Genomic DNA, 20,180 nt, shown 5'->3' with positions numbered 1-20,180 from the left:
AAAGGGATTCAAAGGTGGTTATATAATGCTAGTTTCGTTCCCAAAAAAGCACCACTCCAGGTTCAAGCTGGGAAGCAACAACATCAAGAAAGTGGACTGCAGTGCATCTCCCTGAACTTGAATCCATCAACGTAGCTCCAAGGGATAACAGTTGCCCTACTGCTAGATAGGAAACACCTGGCTCCAGCAGGGAAATTGCTATGGACTTCCCAAGCCTCAGTCATTGCTGTATTTATAGAATTAGCTACATGGAACTATGCTCAGAAAAACCCACAGCAGGCCCTCAGCTTGAACTGTATGCTTCAGAGTTGTACCCATGTGCATGTACAAGCATGCCCTAGTCCAGAAGCCATCAGGAGAATTATCTTGAGCTCAGGATGAAAGCTGTGAAATGAGCTCATCCCCAGTTCTTGACAAAGGTATTGGGATTGTATAGGAGGGAAGGCTTTCTCTCCAAAGCTTCCCTAAAGCCCCAATTGGGGCCTTGAGCTGCCAGAACCAGCAATGCAAGACCCTTTATGGAGGCATGAAAGCTGGGCTGCCATCACATGCTTCCAGGCTGCTGCCACAAATGGGTTGTGTAAATGGATAGCAGTGTGGCACATGCAGGAGCAGCTCCAAAAGCCTCCACTGGTGTCACTAAGTTGACAATGGAGGTGTGTCATGGGTGGGGGGAGGGGGAAGGCAGCAAAGGAGAGGGACAGATCTCAGCAGCACCAATGTTTGTCAGATCCTATCCCATCTTTCCCAGGCTGCCCTGCCCTTTTCTCTTCTCAGATGTATGCCAGCAAAATGGTCCAATCGAGGTACAAGGAGACCATCGGTTAGGGGGCAGCCTACCTTCTACTGCCTGTCTGATTGCTTCCCCCCCCCCCACTTTCAGATGCAGCGCACGCTCCACCAGCATGATTGCATTGGCACCAATGATGTGGGATAGGCTTAGGCAGTAAATCATGATGATGGCTTGTGTGTTGAAAGGGAAAGCAAGGAGAGAAAAAATCAAGCTCTGAGAAAACAGCCCAATTTCCCTTCTATTCAGGGTCCTCTTGCAGTTTAAAAATTCTGGGGAGCAGAGATAGGCTTGGCTTCCAAGGCAAGCAGAAAAAGACTAATGTGAATCTGTTACCAGACAACATTACAAAGTTTTGCTGGCTAAATATGAAACAATCCCAAAGTATACCATCACTGGTTAGGAAATTTTCCATCTTAATAGACACCCAGCTATCATTAATCAAATTCTGAAACACTAATTTCCCAAGTTAGCCTATTTTCCATTATTTAGGATCAAACTGCTTGTTTGGAAGATGAGAAGCTTAGCATTGACTGTTCTTATTCACTACACTGAACAGTTCTCTAGAAGACAGCTCTAAAAAAATTACATACAAGAATTCACACAAGACAGACAGGAAACTGATGCTTTCAGTTGCAGAAAAAAATGGCAGTGGAAAAGTAATCCATTCAGCGAAGGCATTGGAAAGTACATTTCATCAAGCATATATTTATCTATTTAGGTATGTAATATGTCCTGTGAACTATTTTTGTTGAAAAGCAGTATATGAATATTTTTAATAATGTTTGTCTTATTTATGCTACATTTCAAAGAAAAACTGGCTCTCTGATCTGGTCTAGAAAACAGAACTGAAAGAGAGATAGAGAAAAATAGAGAAAAATAGAGGAAAATAATATTATTTTACTAAAAAAATATATATACTGTGGATGATGTGTACACTGTCTCAAATCACAGCTTTCATTTTTTCCAAATACCAGAGCATGAAAAGCGAAGATCTTTCTCTTTCTGTAGTTTAATGAGACATATAGCCACTTGCTTTTGTTAGATAGCCAGCCAAGCTAACAGCCATCTTTTCCTATCATAGGAACAAGTTTAAAAGCCTCCAATCCAACAGTAACACACAAGAAGTTTTATTCTAAAGTAATTTTCCACTAGTAAAAAAAAGGTCATGGAGAAGTGTGGGGAAGAATTAGGTTACAATTTAAATAGGAGGCTGGAAATTTTGAGATACACTGCCTCACTGCCACACTTCTAATTTCTCATCTATTTTGTGGCAGAAGTCCACATTATTGGTTTATTGTACATTCACATTTTCTTGTTGTCATAGCAAAAGGAAAACATTTTCTGTCTCCAGGTAACAGTAAATCTTAAAACATTATGTTGTATTTTTCAGCTAATTTTAACATTTTTGGCTAAGAATAGAAAGTTACTTTCCAAAACAAGTGCTGTTCTGTTCTGTATTAAAAACAAACACCACACACAAAATCATAGAGATAGAAAATTATTTCCAAACCAACATCATAAGGGTGCCCAAGTCATATATACCATACTGGACCCACAGTCCTAGTTAAATCACACACTATGAAAAACAGCCGTTTTCTGCTGTTCACTATCTTTGAGCCCATCCTGTTGCCTTCTGCTAATATTTAAGCCTTGTAACTGAATTCCCAGCTTTGGTCCAGTGAACATATAATTCACACAGAAAAGATATTCCGTAATAGAAATTTCTGGATTTAATCTAACCCGGAACCAATTTCCGATACATTCACTTATCTCACAAAGATATTGAGGCATAGAGTAGTCCTTTTATTTTAGCATAAAGAAAATATTTTGAAATGAATTACAATACCTTTTGCTTCATAGTTCAACCAAGATGTTTTCTCATCCTGCGTAATTCATACTAGCACAGTTTAAAGATGGGCTACATAATGGTAGACTTGGAAAAACTGTAGTTTCATTTTGTTATAGGTTCTAGTGCAGTGGTTCTCAAACATTCTAGCATCGGGACCCACTTTTTAGAATGACAATCTATCAGGGCACACCAGAAGTTATGTCATTTACCTGCAAGTGATGTCATGGCTGGAACTGATATCATCAAGTAGGATAAAATTTAACACCCCCCATTTGACAAAATCAAATTCCCAAAACATCCCAAAGGCTACAATCCTATCCACACGTACCCAAAAGTGAACCCCACTGACTATCAATGTTGAAAGCATAAATAGTGCATAGCAGCCTGTTAAAAGTACAGATATGTAACGCTTCCCCAAATGCAGTCACATTCCATGGTAGCATCATGTCTAATACATTAACAATAAAAACACATGGAAATGAATGGGGACCCACCTGAAATTGGCTCGACACCCACCTAGTGAGTGGGAAACACTGAGAGCAGTGAGAAACACTGTTATAATCTAGAGTATTCTAATTTGAATTAACAGTTTTACTAAATTTAGGCTTAAAGAGGGATTCCCAAAGTGTCCATGTGACATTTGACGGAAGGGATGGCCAACCTGCAGTATGCCACGTGCCACTGTTTATGTAGAGAATGCTGAATGTGCCACTCCACCAGTAGTGTACAAGGGCAGGCTTGTTGGCCCTGGGTGTCAAATGTGTCACTGAGAGGCTGGAAGGCCTGATCCCCCACCCCGGATCTTGAGAGGGACACCAGGTCTACCCATTGCTTTCAGTGTTTGCGCAAAGCCAAAAATAGACCTGGTCTCTGCTTCAAGATACCCTGGATACCCGAACGGTAGACCTGTCCTCCACCAGGAAATCTTGAGGTGGAGGGCCTCACAGTATGTCACTTTAAAAGTGTCTGCATGACACTAGGCATGCATGCGGAGGTTGGCCACCCCAGCTTAGGGTGGGGTGTTTAGGCACATTCACAAGGGTGATGTGTGATGTCCCCAGTGGCCCCTCCTACTGGCTGTCCCAGCTGCCATCATCGAGGATCTTGCAAAATCTCACGAGATTTGCTCACAAGATCTAAGATGCCAGCACCCAGCTGAGCCAGGAAGAAGAGACTGCAGGGACATCATCACCCAGGTAAATTTGGGAACCACTGACTTAGAGCCCAATCCTAAGCTCAGCGCACCAGCTCACCGCCAACATGCACTGTTGCAGATGTGCCTTGAGGCACATTGTGGGCCCTAGTACCGGTGTTCTGCCAGTGGTAGCCCAGCAAAGCACCTCCACTCAGCAGTGAGGTAGGTGGAGGTGTGGGGGGAGGCGGAGAGGAGGCGTTCCAGGGTGGGGGGAGGTGGAAGAGGGCGGGGATGAGGTGTTCTGGGAGGAGGGAGTGGGGAGGGAGGGAGGCGGGCCAGTGGAGCTTTGCTTCAATGAATCCAGAGCCTCCATGTTGGGCTCACCACCTGACATGAGGCTCTTGATTCCCCACTGACCCCATTGCAAGATTATTCGTTTTACCCGGGGGAAGGGGACAAAAGTCCCCTTCTCCTGATGAGTCGCCAGCGGCTGCCTAGAGCATGCTGGATGTGGCAGCAGCCATTTTTGGCGCCACTGCAGCCCCGTGCCTTGGGCACCTCAGGATTGGGCTATTAAAAGTCCTAATTATTCTCTGCTATTTCGCCATATCAAACATTTTATAAACTATTTGCAGCATTAATGACCAAATTAAAAACTCAGAAACACATAATTCTTCTAAATAATGATAGTTTATACTGGTTCCAAGTTCTCATTGCATGTTCTGAATTACTAGGTTGCAGTTACTAGATGATCAATTCTACAGGTAACTAAGATGCCAAAATACATTTTTCCACTTCCATTTAATACCAAACAGTTTTGCATAATTTTGAAACAGAATTCTATAACTTCTGATTTATCCCCATGTAGGCCCTCATTATTTGGTTCGAGAATCCCCTAAGGGTTAGAAATTCTATGCATATACAAGCCCCTTACCAAGAAACAGGAGAAAAGGAAAAGTTGTGGGGAAACATAACCAGCCAATGTTTTAAAAAAATTTCATTTCATTTTACCAGTGCAGTGTGGTGACTATCTCAGCAGCAACACTCATTTGGCACATTCTGGCTTTCCTCCTGCTTTCTCCCCATTGGGTGGAGGTGGGAGCCAATGGAAGAAGGGGCTGGGGCTAGGTGTAATGGCAAATCAGAGGAGGGGAGGCATGGGGGGGAAATAAAGTGTTTTTTTTAAAACTTGGTTTCACAACCCAACTTGGGGAAGGAAAAGTTGTTTATTATCTGATTAAAAATAAAAGCTAAACTGCTTGTAAAATTAAAGAGTGCTGGAACAGCTGCACAGTAGTCAGGCTTCACATGTCATGTGAATTTCCAATTACTGAGTGACCATCAAAAACCACAGGGCCAGTTTTTTGTGGTGTAGATTAGTGCTGGTTTGCAATTGATCTGGAGGCCAGCAATGTGGTTTGTCAAACAGAGGCACTTTTTTCCATATGATTGACTGACCCAATCCTACATGAGAAACATGGTTTTATTGCATTACTAAATGTGGTCAGCATAATGTTTCAGTTTAATAGCAACAGGCTATAAAAACCATTTCTCAGTTTGAGCTACTAAGGTTTCAGTTTTGTTCTTTTAAGTTAGAAGAAGAAAGTTCTTTTAAGTTGGAAGAAATTCCATCCAACTATTTCACTAAACATCAAAATGTTGCACAATGTCTTATGGAAAACAAAGGGGAAAGAGAGCAAATCAGAAAGACTAAGGGCACAATCCTAACCAGGTCTACTCAGAAGTAAGTTCTATTTTGTTCAATGGGGCTTACTCTCAGGAAAGTGTGTTTAGGATTGCAGCCTAACTCAATTCACTTTCAGCACTGTGCAGCATCCCAGAACAATGGGGACTGAATGGGAAGCACACAAAAACTGACAGCAATTCATGAAAACATTTAATTGTGCCATAGAACACCGTTTTACAATTGCCTTAAAAAACAGTAGACACACCCTCAAACTTTGGAAGGACAGGTTGAGTCTCAATATTAGCAAGAGTTCTGTTCCCAGATTTCACATGGATGGCAAAAATGGTTTTTTAAATGGATTTGCTTTAATGCATTGTCCTTTTGCTCAGCCACTGCTGAGCCTTGCTGACCACTGTGATGTAAGATAGAGTCATTAAGCAGACAATCTATCAGTCTCTCTCCAGGCACTTAGAAAGGCTTCACTTTGAGCCAGCAACCCCTCCCTTCACCCAGAGCAATCTTTCATTCAAGTGCGCAGGGGGAAGGGAGGGGTCGCTTGCCTTGGAGGGAAGCCTGGAGAGAGAATGACTGATGGATTGTCAGCCAGCTGACCTCTCATGCATTAACAGGCTATTGTTCAACAACTGTTTTCCTTTAATTTGAAAGGTCCCTTCTCATCGCATTGAGATGGAAAAATTGACGAATTTTTCCACTGGTGAAAAATCCTTGGATAATTAATTTATATCTGTAATCCCTTGCATGAATGTCTCTCTACAACATTAAGAAAAGCTGTTTTTTAAACTGATTTTAAAGGGATGCAATTTTCCCCTTCTCCAGGGATCAGCACATTCCTTCTCATTTGCAGTCAAATCTATGTATAAAAAATCCATGTGTAACAAGGTTGGACCTGTATCTTAATATTCATTTTATGCTGCTGAAATGGTTATCGCCATATTTTATAGATTGTGCTTAGTGAATTATTTTATAACTTTATTTAACATTTTAAAGCTATTATTACAATGTTTTTATAATGCTGTGTCGTATTGATGTTGCAGTCAATTAAAAACAAAAATATTGTTCTGCATTTAGAGTGAACCCAATATGATATCTAGGCGTTAAAAAGAGCAACCTCGAGAGACTGAGGTGAACTATCCTCCTTTGTTAGAGAAATTGGAAAGAAATAAACAAAGGTGGCAGAGGCTGAAAGTATCTTGGATAGGGAGAACCATCCTAGTTAAAACATTTATGCAGGTAGTGCCTTGTTATCTACTGGGGCCAGAACCCTCAGTGGATTTTTTTTTAAAAGTCAGTGTATACCAAATCAGCGGAAAAATAACTTTAAAGATCCACTTCCAGGTTTCTTGTTCCTCCATTAACTCCCAAGAACTCATTGGTAGCTATGCTATACCAGATTCAGCCACTGGATGAGGTGAATAATAGAATGAAATTATTTCATTAGATTCCATTATTCACTCCCTCTAGTGGTTGAATGCGGTATAGCGTCTATACAGATGCATTCTGGTGCGACAACTGGAGAGCAAGAAACTCGAAAGTGGGTCTTTAAGATTATATTTAACTCCTTTAAGACTATCTTTAACAAGAAGCTTGCAACCAGTGCAGTTTAACAGCACAAAAGTAGGAAATTGGATTTTGGTGCTTTTTTCCTTGTTACAAGGCATTTAAAGGTGGACCCCAGTATCAGTTGTGAGTCAAATCAGTGGATGCCAAATCAGTGGATACAGAGTTCCCACCTGTATTGAGAAAGCTCATGTTCCCCCCCCCCTTTTTAATCTACCAGTATTTATACTAAATAAGTTGGGACAACAGAAAATACCAATCTCAAAATGTATGTGGCTTTATAAGTAACACATATAGATCAGCATTGATAATGCTCATTAAAGTAGGGGGACTTGAGTACCTGATATTAAGCTGGATCAGATGGCCTCTCAGTTACAACTTCTGGCCCAATGAACAACTGGAAAATGTAGTGCGCAATGGAAGGAGATGACATCACATGTTTAAGTCTCCTGGTTCACAGAGTGCAAGATATCAAACCAATCCAATACTGCTGGATCTATGAAGAATCTGTGAACAAGGGAAGATAAAACAAAGTTCAGATTTATTCCCCTTTAGCAGGTTTATTGCACAGTATTTGAACAACTGTAATATGGGAGAACATGAGCACAGTCTATATAGAAATTGTTGTGATCTTTGAGATCAAGTAAGTTTTTGCGCATGTCAAGATTTTCCTATGGAGGAACAAGGATAAAAAATTCCTTTGTTCCAAGTCTAGCACTATTTCTAGCAAAAAATTAAGACAAAATCATATGCTGAGAGAAAAAAATCTACCTAATTTGAAATGACATTCTTTACAAGAGAAGTAGTGTGATCTTCACAGTAGAGCAGCATTTCTCAAACTGTGGGTTTGAGATTTCTGATTTCTGGTGGGTGCCGAAGATCCTCCAATGAAAACACAAGTGATGGAAAGATCAGATAACTGCCCTGCAAACCATGAGGCTTTACAAAAATCAGATAGCTGCTAACTGCCCTGCAAACAGCTGAGCTCCTGAAGTTTGCAAGCTTGTGTAAATACAGTATAAGGAGATAAATGTTGGAGCATCTTTTTTCTGGTATGTTTTTTTCAAAGTCTGTCAATGACAAGTAGTAAGGGCAGGTGAGGGCCGGGTCACATAACTAAGCCCCTCAAGCCTTGAGGCTAGGGTTGCTCATTATGAGAAATCTATCAAGTTTTGTTTTTTGGCAAATAATTTCTTTGTAGATCAACTTTTTTAAAAGTCCCAAAACTAGGTGGGACTTTTAAACTAGTCCCAAAACTAGGTGAAACCCAATACAGTATCACTGTAAAACTAGATTCTTTCTTCATCATCATCTTTATCCATTTAGTCAAGTGACCTCTTGGTGACTTTATGGGTGAGAGCTCTCCATGCTGTCTTGTCAAGCACAGCTTCTTTCAGTTGTTGTATGTTCATCTTTGTACCAGTTTTGATGGTGTTGAGCCAGTTTGTTCTCTGTCAGCCCCTTCTTCTTCAGCTAACATTTCTTAGTATAATTGAATTTGTATTCAGTGAATTTGTATGCATGACATGGCCAAAGAAAGTTAGCCGTAGTCTCAGAATTTTGGCTTCTAATGATGTAACCAGATTTTTTATGGTTCAGCACTTCTCTCTTGGTTACTCTGGCTGTCCATGGCATATGTAACAATCTTTGCCAGCACAATTCAAATGCGTCAATTCTTCTTCGTTCAGCCATTTCTTACTGTCCAGCTCTCACACCCATACATGATTATAGGGAAGACTATTGCTCTAACTACACCAGATGACCAGCCAAAGGTTAACAGGAATCAGGAACGGACTTGATTCCTGTTAACGTTTACAGGAAGCTCCCTGTAGCTTTCAGGCTAGTTGCCTGCATGTCAGGTTCTTTAGTTAAGCATGAATATTCCTTTGCTAAGCAAGAAACACCCATGCTTCAAGCACTACTCAAGAAAAAAAGAGGCATGCAGGGCTGCTATTTGTATAGGGTTCCTCTATATCTGTTGGGGGACCAGTATGGAACCCCTGCGGATATGGGGGGACACACACACTTGTACTTTCAGTTATTCTATGAACCTTTGCAAAGAGACATAGAAAGAAAATGAATGGTCCAAGATTCCAAATTCTCTTCCTTCTTATTGGACTTTACTCTGGAACAGCACTGTATTAGATCAATAAGCCATACTGAAAACGCCATGTAAAATACTGAGAAGGACTGTCAAACACAGTGAAACAGCTGCTCCACAAGAAGAGTGATATACAGAAAAGTCTAGTTTTTATTCTCAGGTGGACTCCTATTCACAAGGTGCCACAATATCTGCACTGGAATAGCAGAAGCAAGGAAATCCAGGGAGAAAGAATTAATCACTCATAGCTTAAAGTGCTTCCCCCATCAAAACTGCTCTTGTTCAAACTCATGTATATTTATGATACAAACAGTTCCAAGTAAGTGCTTCACAACTATCAAATTCAGCTGTTTTCTGTCTAGAAAGTTCTGCAAAAGACATCACCTTTCATTTGCACAGTACAAAAAGTAACCGTTTTCTGGCCTGTTATTGTGCACAATTCGAATGAAGCAGAAACACTAAAATGAAATGAAAGCCGAAATGAATCAGGATCACTCAAATGACTGAATGTTTAAGAAAATTCTAGTGAGGTATGCAGTGTCACACACTCTTGGACAAGTAATGGTGAAACTTCCATCCACTTTAATAGAACTGGATTGCATCCCTGATTCCAAATGGACCTTTTACATTCACTCACACACAGCAGCTCCACACATTTGCAAAACAACAGTAATAGAGGCCTAGCAGAAGTGTATACCACAAAGGAAGAAGGACTCGACTAAGTCCAGGAGGATGCCCACATGGTTAACCCTCCATATGGCTATAAAGGGCAAAGAAGCTTCCTTCCATAAGTGGAAGTCTTGCCCTAATGAGGAGAATAGAAAGGAACATAAACTGTGGCAAATGAAATGTAAGAAGGTGATACGGGAGGCCAAGAGAGACTACGAGGAAAACATGGCCAGCAACATTAAGGGAAATAATAAAAGCTTCTTCAAATATGTTAGAAGCAGGAAACCCGCTAGAGAAGTGGTTGGCCCTCTGGATGGTGAGGGAGGAAAAGAGGAGATAAAAGGAGACTTGGAGATGGCAGAGAAATTAAATGAGTTATTTGCATCTGTCTTCACAGCAGAAGACCTTGGGTATATACCGCTGCTTGAACGGCCCCTCCTAACCAAGGAATTAAGTCGGATAGAGGTTAAAAGAGGATGTCAGACCTAATTGATCTCTTCACTAAAATATGCAACTTGTTCCTTAAAACGGCCACGGTATCAGAGGATTGGAGGATAGCAAACATCAGACCAATCTTTAAAAAGGTAAGGAGAGGGGACCCGGGAAACTACAGGCCGGTCAGCCTAACATCTGTTCCAGGGAGGATGGTGGAATGCCTCAAAAATAGAATCTCAAAACACATAGACGTACAAGCCTTGCTGAGGGAGGCATGGCTTCTGTAAGAGTAAGTCATGCCTCACAAACTTTTGAGAATTCTTTGAAAAGGTCAACAGGCACATGAATGTGGGAGAACCCATGGATATTATGTATCTGGACTTTCAGAAGGCTTTTGACCTGGTCCATCACCAAAGGCTAATGAGAAAACTCCACAGTCAGGGCATTAGAGGGCAGGTCCTCTCATGAATTGGGAACTGGCTAAAGACCAGGAAACAGAGAGTGGGTGTCAATGGACAATTTTCACAATGGAGAGAGGTGAAAAGCGGTGTGCCCCAAGGATCTGTCCTGGGACCAGTGCTTTTCAACCTCTTCATAAATGACCTGGAGACAGGGTTGAGCAGTGAGGTGGCTAAGTTTGCAAATGACACCAAACTTTTCCAAGTGGTGAAGACCAGAAGCAATTGTGAGGCGCTCGAGAAGGAACGCTCCAAACTGGCAGAAAGGGCAGCAAAATGGAAGATGCGTTTCAATGTAAGATTTTTTGGGGCAAAAAATCAAAACTTCACATATAGGCTAATGGGTTCTGAGCTGTCTGTGGTGGACAGCTCTATGAAAGTGTTGCCCCAATGTGCAGCAGCAGTGAAGAAGGCCAATTCTATGCTTGGGATAATAGAAAAGGTATAGAGAATAAAATGGCTAATATTATAATGCCATTATACAAATCGATGGTTATACAAATTATATTTGTATACGTTATACAAATCCATTCCTGGAGTATCGTGTCCAGTTCTGATCACCACATCTCAAAAAGGATATAGTGGAAAAGGTGCAAAAGAGAGCGACTAAAATGATTACTGGGCTGAGGCACGTTTCTTATGGGGAAAGGCTACAGCATTTGGGGCTCTTCAGCCTAGAAAAGAGAAGCCTGAAGGGGCACATGATTGAGACATACAAAATTATGCACGGGAAGGATAGATCGGATAGAGAGATGCTCTTTTCCCTCTCATACAACACCAGAACCAGGGGACATCCACTAAAATTGAGTGTTGGGAGAGTTAGGACAAAAGAAAATATTTCTTTACTCAATGTGTAGTTAGTCTGTGAAACTCCTTGACTCCTTGACACAAGATGTGATGATGGCATCTGGCCTGGTTGCCTTTAAAAGCGGATTGGACAAATTTCTGGAGGAAAAATCCATCACGGGTTACATGATGTGTATGTGCAACCTCCTGATTATAGAAATGGGCTATGTCAGAATGCCAGATGCAACGGAGAGCACCAGGATGCAGGTCTCTTGTCATGTGTGCTCCCTGGGGCATTTGGTAAGCCACTGTGAGATACAGGAAGCTGGACTAGATGGGCCTATGGCCTGATCCAGTGGGTCTGTTCTTATGTTCTTATATATACAGCACATTTTTTCCTGCAAACATGCATGAAGTGCAGAAGACATGCCCATGTTTGCACCTAGGCATTCAAGAAATCCGTGTTCTCAGCTGTGTTACACATAATGTTTAAAAGTACATATGGCATTCACATTTCACCTGCTTACTGTGGAAAGTATCAATGTATACATGGCAAGTGAGGGCACCTGAAAAGAAAAAAATTAATCCTACTTGTTAGTTACTGATTGAAACAAAACTTTCGATAAATTAACACAATTTTTTAAACAATTGTTCAGCTATACTTCTGAATTCATTTGTTTTTAAAAATCTATGTTCTCTATAAGATTGGATGTAGAGCTGCAGCTACCTCATCTCCAGCTTTACATGTGCAATTCAAAGGTACACACTCATTCTCCAGGTTGCAGGTCAGCTACCCGAACCAGTAGGGTTGCATTTTTAAGCTTTGTGACTATGGTATTTACATACCTTATCAAAATAGTATCAGTACAACCATGTCCCTGAAAATTTAAATCATCTCATAACTGTGCTGGATCTCTCCAGGGATAACACTGCATAGTAGCAGACCAAAATGAACATAAACTAGAGTGCCAGTCCATTGTTTAAATCTATTGTATTTCTAAAGCGGTGGTTCTCAAACTGGTGGGTCGCAACCCACCAGTTTGTGTAAAGATGCCCAGTTCCCTTTAAGGGGCGGGGGGCAGCAGCAAAGTGATCCCCAGGATCGCGCCCCTATGGGGGGAGGGGGGCTATTTTTTCACAAACCATATGTGCTCCCAGGGTCCAGGTTGGTTGGTTGGTAGGCAACCTTCAGTCTCGAAAGACTATGGTATAAGCCTACAGCACCGGGTATTCCCAGTTGGTCTCCCATCCAAGTACTAACCAGGCCTGACCCTGCTTCGCCTCCAAGATCAGACAAGATCAGGCATGTGCAAGTTAACAGTTGCTGCCAAGGTGCGGGGAGCCCAGCACAGTGCTTGCAGGACTCTCTGCGGCTTGTAAACAGTAAAAGTTCCAAGTGCGACAAAACCAGAAATTCCACTTCCAGTTTAATCGTGCTTGGAACTTTCACTGTTTAAAAGCTGCGGAGAGCCTTGCAAGTGCTCCATGGGGCTCCCCACACCCCCTGGATCCTGGGAGCACGTATGGTTTGTGAAAAAATAGCCCCCCTTCCCCCGCAGGGGTGCAATTCTGGGGATCACTTTGCTGCCCCTGCAAAGACTTTCCCCAGGAGTAAATCTCCCAGGAAGTTTGAGAACCACTGTTCTAAAGCATTACTTAGAGCAGCCATTTTCAACCACTGTGCTGTGGCATACTGGTGTGCCGCAAATGGTCCCCATGTGTGCCGCAGGAATTTGGAAGAGGGTCATTTATCAATAGGTCCATTAGGGAATGTGAGCCCCCACTGACAGCACAGTGTGCCTTGTCAATTGCCAAAAAACTGATGGTGTGCCTTGACCATTTTATTGCCTTGCCAGTGTGCCAAGAGATGAAAAAGGTTGAAAATCATTGACTTAGAAATTGGTTTGAAGAACTATTATAAGCCTACTTTAAAGAGACAATATTGAACTGAAGGTTAAAGAAGCAATAAAATATGCTTCTCGGTGTTGTGATTAGAGCATTGGACTACAACACAGTTCAGCCATGAAGCCTAGTGGGTAACCTTGAGACAGTCTCTCTCTCTCACACACATTAGCGCACGCGTGCGCACGCACACACACACACACACACTTTCTAGCCTGCTTCACAGGGTTATTGCAAAAATAAATAAATAAATAAATAAATGGGGTGGCAAGAGTTATGTACTCAGCTCCTTGGAGAAAGAACAGGATTTCTCCCTGTGTGCATCTCTCCAGTGTGTATCTGTTCACTACCTAGATTAGTGCATTCTCTTCTTAAAATACAGTTTGGTAAAGGTTCTATCCCTAACTCTTGGTTGAAAGCAATTTTTCTTCTTCATTTAACTATATTTTTAACAGTAACGGCTATTAGTACTTCAACATATTTTCCTCAATGGTGTGATAAACCAGTAAAGTAGCCAACATTCTCCATTTCACAAGAATTATATTTGTGACATCACTTGTTCCACATTCAGCAGCAAATGCATTTAATTTTGAAGTATCTGGAATGTAAAATGCATAGGAAAAACAATTACCTCACCTCAAAGGCAGTTGCCCAACTGAAGACTTTTGAGGCCTATTACCTCATATTTACATTTACAAGTACTTGGCATAATGGAAAGACGACATCACTTAGCTACAACCACATGTGCTTTATACAAGGAAAAAAAAACCCAACACAAAACTTTCAAAAACTGCTTTTCTTAAATTGTTAACAGTGTTAAATATCCACAAGAGAGCTAATCTACAAATGATACAGAATGAGGTGGTAAATTTACCACTTTAGACAGCATAATACATTTGCATGCTTTCCATTTCTACACATTACTCCTGTTAAAAACACAGAGGAACAAATCATGCTTAGAAACAGAAACCTGGCTGAAGAAATTGCAACTTCCAGACAAATAAAAATAAAGATTCCAAACCATGTTTAGCCAAGGATCAATCCAAGGCAGTACAGCCAGCAATTAAGCTCATTCCAAGCGGGTTACATTAAATTCCCGGCGAGACTTCAGTGACATCATGAACTTACGAGGAGGAGCCAATTGCATAGTATTGTCTGAAATGAAACAGATTGGCTCAGCCAAACTCCAAAGAGCCTGCTACTAATTTGCAAGCCAAGTAACTTACAACTGCAATGGTATTGCCAACAATGTCCTGTTCTGTACCCCTCCCCGTCACAAAGACTCCAGCAGTGTTCACCTCTGACCACAATGATTCTCTTCCCTGCTCTTTTGCTTACTATCCAGCTTGATGAAAAATCCTATGTGATTTAAGAACCTGCAGTTTAGTACCTTGTCCCTTTTTGTTTGGTCTCAGTAAACCTATTTTGGGCTGTATATTTCCAGTAGGTAGTTTACATTATTCTACACAGCAATGTTGAAGTAAATAGAGATCTGATCAGCACTCGGATAGGAGACCTCTGAAAACTGCTCAGAGCTTTCGCAAATAAGTGTGCGATAAGGGAGCTGACTCAAAATATATTTACTAAACATTCTAAAACAGTGGATGTTCTACCTCAAAGAATACTAAATATATAGCAAATACTGAGAACCAAAGAAAATCCAGAATCCCTTTCCTTTGCAGATTATTAGGCATAAGGTTCATGTTACTGAATGGAAGTCTATTTTGTCCAGACCTTGTTGAGAGACAGGCCTTGTCAGTCCAGGAAGAGAAAGATCTACTACAAAACAATGAAAAAAAAATGTTGTAAACTTTTAAACCCTAGGAACACAATAAGAGGGTAGACTATTTCTATTCAAGAGAAAAGAGGTGGTGTAGGGAGAAGCATGCATATCTGCCCACATGTTCTGCAGGCAGAACCTATATGTTGCAAATGTGCACCCACAGGCACAGAGGGGTTTTTTAATAAAGGGACAACCAATTCTTAATTTGGCAAACGAGCATGGACCAAGAAGAAATTGATTTAACATTATGAGAAGGCCAACTGTAGTTGGACATTAGAAAAAACTTCCAACTTTAAAAGAACTATAAGAAAAATCTTCAGTTTAAGAAGAGAGTGGAGATACTTTCAATGTTTTCTCATGCTCCAAAAAGCATAGGAAATTGCAAATTAAGGAGGTCACCTGGACTAACATGCAATGTTACATGCCACGTAACATGCCACAATCAGTACTGTGGTCTTGTAGATTATCCTGGTTTTACAAATAAGGCTCCCTGCAACCATACTTTGTCTTAATTTTTCATCTCCATACTGAGTTGGGGAGGAAATGATCCAGGCAGAACTTCATAGGTAAAGCTTCCCGAATCCCTTGAAACAAATTTACTGCTAAGATAATGTGTATTCAATAATTACTCATTTTTTGTGCGTCCTACACCGTCTCAGTGGGGGAGGGGGGAATTTGGCAAACACTCCCTGGTTTTTTTAAAGCAATCCCCTCTCCTCCCCCTCCTCAGCCCTCCCGGTTGCCAGCTGTCTCCGCTTCTTTCACAGGTGGGATGCTGAGCTTTTAAGAGTCCGGTCCTATGCATTTCTACTCAGAAGGGGCTCCATTCATAAGAACATAAGAACAGCCCCACTGGATCAGGCCATAGGCCCATCTAGTCCAGCTTCCTGTATCTCACAGCGGCCCACCAAATGCCCCAGGGAGCACACCAGATAACAAGAGACCTCATCCTGGTGCCCTCCCCTACATCTGGCATTCTGACTTAACCCATTCCTAAAATCAGGAGGTTGCGCATACTCATCATGGCTTGTACCCCATAATGGATTTTTCCTCCAGAAACTCGTCCAATCCCCTTTTAAAGGCGTCTAGGCTAGACGCCAGCACCACATCCTGTGGCAAGGAGTTCCACAGACCGACCACGCGCTGAGTAAGGAAATATTTTCTTTTGTCTGTCCTAACCCGCCCAACACTCAATTTTAGTGGATGTCCCCTGGTTCTGGTATTATGTGAGAGTGTAAAGAGCATCTCCCTATCCACTCTGTCCATCCCCTGCATAATTTTGTATGTCTCAATCATGTCCCCCCTCAAGCGTCTCTTTTCTAGGCTGAAGAGGCCCAAACGCCGTAGCCTTTCCTCATAAGGAAGGTGCCCCAGCCCCGTAATCATCTTAGTCGCTCTCTTTTGCACCTTTTCCATTTCCACTATGTCTTTTTTGAGATGCGGCGACCAGAACTGGACACAATACTCCAGGTGTGGCCTTACCATCGATTTGTACAACGGCATTATAATACTAGCCATTTTGTTCTCAATACCCTTCCTAATGATCCCAAGCACAGAATTGGCCTTCTTCACTGCCGCCGCACATTGGGTCGACACTTTCATCGACCTGTCCACCACCACCCCAAGATCTCTCTCCTGATCTGTCACAGACAGCTCAGAACCCATCAGCCTATATCTAAAGTTTTGATTTTTTGCCCCAATGTGCATGACTTTACACTTACTGACATTGAAGCGCATCTGCCATTTTGCTGCCCATTCTGCCAGTCTGGAGAGATCCTTCTGGAGCTCCTCACAATCACTTCTGGTCTTTACCACTCGGAAAAGTTTGGTGTCATCTGCAAACTTAGCCACTTCACTGCTCAACCCTGTCTCCAGGTCATTTATGAAGAGGTTGAAAAGCACCGGTCCCAGGACAGATCCTTGGGGCACACCGCTTTTCACCTCTCTCCATTGTGAAAATTGCCCATTGACACCCACTCTCTGCTTCCTGGCCTCCAACCAGTTCTCAATCCACGAGAGGACCTGTCCTCTAATTCCCTGACTGTGGAGTTTTTTCAGTAGCCTTTGGTGAGGGACCGTGTCAAACGCCTTCTGAAAGTCCAGATATATAATGTCCACGGGTTCTCCCGCATCCACATGCCTGTTGACCTTTTCAAAGAATTCTATAAGGTTCGTGAGGCAAGACTTACCCTTACAGAAGCCATGCTGACTCTCCCTCAGCAAGGCCTGTTCGTCTATGTGTTTTGAGATCCTATCTTTGATGAGGCATTCCACCATCTTACCCGGTATGGATGTTAGGTATGGATGTTAGGCTTATTCAACGGGGCTTACTCCCAGGAAAGTGTGGAAAGGATTGTAGCTTGAGACCATAGTCCTATGCCTGCCTACTCAGAGTAGTTGGCAACCTTCAGTCTCGAAAGACTATGGTATCGCGCTCTGAAAGGTGGTTCTGGAACAGCGTCTAGTGTGGCTGAAAAGGCCGATTCAGGAGTGACAATCCCTTCCACACTGGGAGCAAGTGCAGTCTGTCCCTGGCCTGTCTCCCTGGCTATGGGCCTTCCTTCTTTGCCTCTTAGCCTCAGACTGTTGGCCAAGTGTCTCTTCGAACTGGGAAAGGCCATGTTGCACAGCCTGCCTCCAAGCGGGACGCTCAGAGGCCAGGGTTTCCCACTTGTTGAGGTCCAATCCTAAGGCCTTCAGATCCCTCTTGCAGATGTCCTTGTATTGCAGCTGTGGTCTACCTGTAGGGCGCTTTCCTTGCATGAGTTCTCCATAGAGGAGATCCTTTGGGATCCGGCCATCATCCATTCTCACGACATGACCGAGCCAACGCAGGCGTCTCTGTTTCAGTAGTGCATACATGCTAGGGATTCCAGCACGTTCCAGGACTGTGTTGTTTGGAACTTTGTCCTGCCAGGTGATGCCGAGGATGCGTCGGAGGCAGCGCATGTGGAAAGTGCTCAGTTTCCTCTCCTGTTGTGAGCGAAGAGTCCATGACTCGCTGCAGTACAGAAGTGTACTCAGGACGCAAGCTCTGTAGACCTGGATCTTGGTATGTTCCGTCAGCTTCTTGTTGGACCAGACTCTCTTTGTGAGTCTGGAAAACGTGGTAGCTGCTTTACCGATGCGTTTGTTTAGCTTGGTATCGAGAGAAAGAGTGTCAGAGATCGTTGAGCCAAGGTACACAAAGTCATGGACAACCTCCAGTTCATGTGCAGAGATTGTAATGCAGGGAGGTGAGTCCACATCCTGAACCATGACCTGTGTTTTCTTCAGGCTGATCGTCAGTTCAAAATCTTGGCAGGCCTTGCTAAAACGATCCATGAGCTGCTGGAGATCTTTAGCAGAGTGGGTAGTGATAGCTGCATCGTCGGTAAAGAGGAAGTCACGCAGACATTTCAGCTGGACTTTGGACTTTGCTCTCAGTCTGGAGAGGTTGAAGAGCTTTCCATCTGATCTGGTCCGGAGATAGATGCCTTCTGTTGTAGTTCCAAAGGCCTGCTTCAGCAGGACAGTGAAGAAGATCCCAAACAAGGTTGGTGCAAGAACACAGCCCTGCTTCATTCACAGCCGCTTCGGATGTGAAAGGGGTCTGATGTGGAGCCATCAAAGACAACAGTGCCCTTCATGTCCTTGTGGAAGGAGCTGATGATGCTGAGGAGCCTGGGTGGACATCCAATCTTGGGGAGAATCTTGAAGAGGCCATCCCTGCTGACCGGGTCGAAAGCCTTCGTGAGATCTATGAAGGCTATAAAGAGTGGCTGTCGTTGTTCCCTGCATTTCTCCTGCAGTTGTCTAAGGGAGAATACCATATCAGTGGTGGACCTGTTGGCTCGGAATCCACACTGTGATTCTGGATAAACGCTCTCTGCAAGTACCTGGAGCCTCTTTAGTGCAACTCGGGCAAACAACTTTCCTACAACGCTAAGGAGAGAGATGCCACGGTAGTTGTTGCAGTCACCCCTGTCGCCTTTGTTCTTGTACAGCATGATGATGTTTGCATCCCTCATGTCTTGAGGTACTCCACCTTCTCTCCAGCAGAGACAAAGGATTTCATGCAGCTCAGTGATGATGATCTCTTTGCAGCACTTTAGGACTTCAGCAGGGATGCTGTCTTTTCCAGGTGCCTTGCCAAAGGCAAGGGAGTCCAGGGCCACGTGAAGTTCTTCTAGGGTTGGTTCACTGTCAAGCTCCTCCAGCACAGGCAGGCACTCAATGTTGTTCAGCGCTTCTTCGGTGACTACATTTTCTCTGGAATATAGCTCAGAGTAGTGCTGCACCCAGCGTTCCATCTGCTGCGCCCGATCCTGGATGACCTCACCTGCGGCAGACTTCAGAGGGGCAATTTTCTTCTGTGTTGGACCTAGGGCCTGCTTGATACCATCATACATCCCCTTGATGTTGCCCGTGTCAGCTGCTATCTGTATCTCGGAACAGAGCTGGAGCCAGTAGTCGTTAGCACATCTCCTGGCAATCTGCTGGACTTTGCTGCAAGCACCTCGGAGGACCTGCAGATTGCGCTCACTGGGACAGGCCTTGTATGCTGCTTGAGCTCTCCTCTTTTCCTCAATGTCTGGTGTCAACTCCTCAGAGTGGGCTTCAAACCAGTCTGCCGCCTTGTTGGTCTTCTTGCCAAATATGGACAAGGCGTTGTTGTAAACGGCATTCTTGAAATGTTCCCATCTGTTGGATGCGTTTGCATCGACCGGGCCTGGAAGAGATTCCTCAAGCACTCGTGCAAATTCCTCCACTTTTCTCTGATCCCGGGTCTTGCTTGTATCAATGCGAGGTCTTCCTTCCTTTTTTGTGTGGTACAGTCGCTTTGTTAGCAGTTTCACTCTGCTGCACACCAGCGAGTGGTCGGTGTCACAGGCAGCACCCTGATAGCTGCGTGTGATCTTGATGCTGGGAAGGCTGGAGCGTCTGGTGAGAATCAGGTCGAGCTGGTGCCAGTGCTTTGATCTTGGGTGTCTCCAAGAGACTCTATGTTGGGGCTTCGTGTTG

The 20,180-nt window shown here is 43.2% G+C and overlaps 1 protein-coding gene across 3 annotated transcripts in view; it reads right to left on the bottom strand.

The window, feature by feature from the left end:
- LCLAT1 (lysocardiolipin acyltransferase 1) overlaps positions 1-20,180 on the bottom strand; it is a 154,851-nt gene that overhangs the window by 93,672 nt on the left and 40,999 nt on the right. For all 3 annotated transcript variants that reach the window (XM_066618672.1, XM_066618670.1, XM_066618671.1), the window contains exon 2: positions 7,383-7,549. The gene's annotated coding sequence lies outside the window, so the exon portion shown is untranslated. The remainder of the gene's footprint in view (positions 1-7,382; positions 7,550-20,180) is intronic.

This window comes from Tiliqua scincoides, chromosome 1 (assembly GCF_035046505.1).
Source record: "Tiliqua scincoides isolate rTilSci1 chromosome 1, rTilSci1.hap2, whole genome shotgun sequence".
Lineage (NCBI taxonomy): Eukaryota > Metazoa > Chordata > Lepidosauria > Squamata > Scincidae > Tiliqua > Tiliqua scincoides.
This window is presented reverse-complemented; position numbering and strand designations above follow the sequence as displayed.